Source organism: Myotis davidii, unplaced genomic scaffold (genome assembly GCF_000327345.1).
Source record: "Myotis davidii unplaced genomic scaffold, ASM32734v1 scaffold1497, whole genome shotgun sequence".
NCBI lineage: Eukaryota > Metazoa > Chordata > Mammalia > Chiroptera > Vespertilionidae > Myotis > Myotis davidii.
Genome location: NW_006290147.1, coordinates 380,972 through 382,337, shown reverse-complemented (window position 1 = coordinate 382,337; position 1,366 = coordinate 380,972). Strand labels below are relative to the sequence as shown.

The window sequence follows — 1,366 nt, the reverse complement described above, 5'->3', positions numbered from 1 at the left end:
TTCTGCTGGGGAAGGGGTTAAGAGGCTTTATTCCCTCCCTAACTTCAGGGGAAAATCCCTACCTGGGGAAACAACCTTTCTCAGAGAGGTGACCTTGGTTAAAACACATAGTGCCAAGAAGGTGAGCAAACATATTAAGAACAGTATGCCATATATGCCAGGTCTCTTGAAACAGCAAGGATGGACCGGCTCCCGGCAAATACTGTGGCAGGGGGTGGAGGGAGGCGGGCGTGGAATAAAACTAAAATGTACGATTCTGGGGTCTCTAAGCTACTGAAGATGAGCCTGGGGTGGGACGCCCCCTCCCTTATTTCCCATGTGTTCTAAATGGTCATGGTCATAAGTTCTGAGAGCAGTCGTGTGGAGGGAGTACCCCCAGCACCATATCTAACCAGCCGGGCGTTTGGACAAATGCCCAAAACATTGCTGGCCTGAGCACCAGATAGAGTGTCTGTCTGCAGGGGCACTGAGGCCCCTCTCCTCACACCATGGGGACCCTGGCGAATAGCAGAAGCTCCTCTACACCCCATGTCCCAGTTCTACCCCAAGGTCAGCTGGTTGAGACAGAGGAGGGGGCACTGCTGATTCTGGGCGGGTCAGCTCTGCCGGCCTTTGGCTGATCGGGAGCAGCACAGGGACACAGTGGGAGGAGGCCTCTTCCTGACATGAAGTCGTGTTAGAACATTTTAGATTCGTCAAGAAAAGAAGAACTTGTTTGCACTCTATTTCTCTCCCCCCTGCCCCAAACTTTTTAATTTGAAAGCATTCAAACCTACAGAAAAACTGTAATAGTACAGTTAACACCTTTCAACTAAACTTGTTAGCAGTTGACCACATTTGCTTTCTCCCTTCCTCCCTCCCTGCTTCTGCTTCCTTCAGTCCTCTGAAAGTAAGTTGCAGACATCAGCACATATCTTCTTCCTGAGAATAAACTGTTCTAATAACCACCATATCATTGTCACAACTAAGAAAAGTAACGCTCACTTTACAATATCTAATATACAATCCCTGCTGTTCCCCAAATGTCTATGAATCTCTTATATATTTGTGTAGCAGTTATAGCTGTCCCCTGTACCGCCCCATCCAGGATCGAATCAAGATTCAGGCTTTGGGTTGTTAAGTCTCTTTTCATCTAGAACAGTACCTGCTTCCTCCCCACCCCCATGTTCTTGACTCTTTGAAAGAATCCAGGCCATTGATATTGCAGAATTCCCACATTCTGGATGTGCTTGGTTTTCACCTCCGGGTTCAGTATTTTGGGCAGTGTTTTCACAGCGCTATTGTAACCGTCTCATAGCAGCAAGGACAGGACAGCTCCGAGTGTCCCCCAGTGGGCAGCTAAGTCTGACCACTTGGGGCGAGATGG

General features: G+C 48.5%; 1 protein-coding gene across 2 annotated transcripts in view; it reads left to right on the top strand.

Moving 5' to 3' along the window:
• The window catches only part of LOC102761111 (glutathione S-transferase A4), an 18,413-nt gene that overhangs the window by 7,304 nt on the left and 9,743 nt on the right, over positions 1-1,366 (top strand). The window lies entirely within an intron of this gene.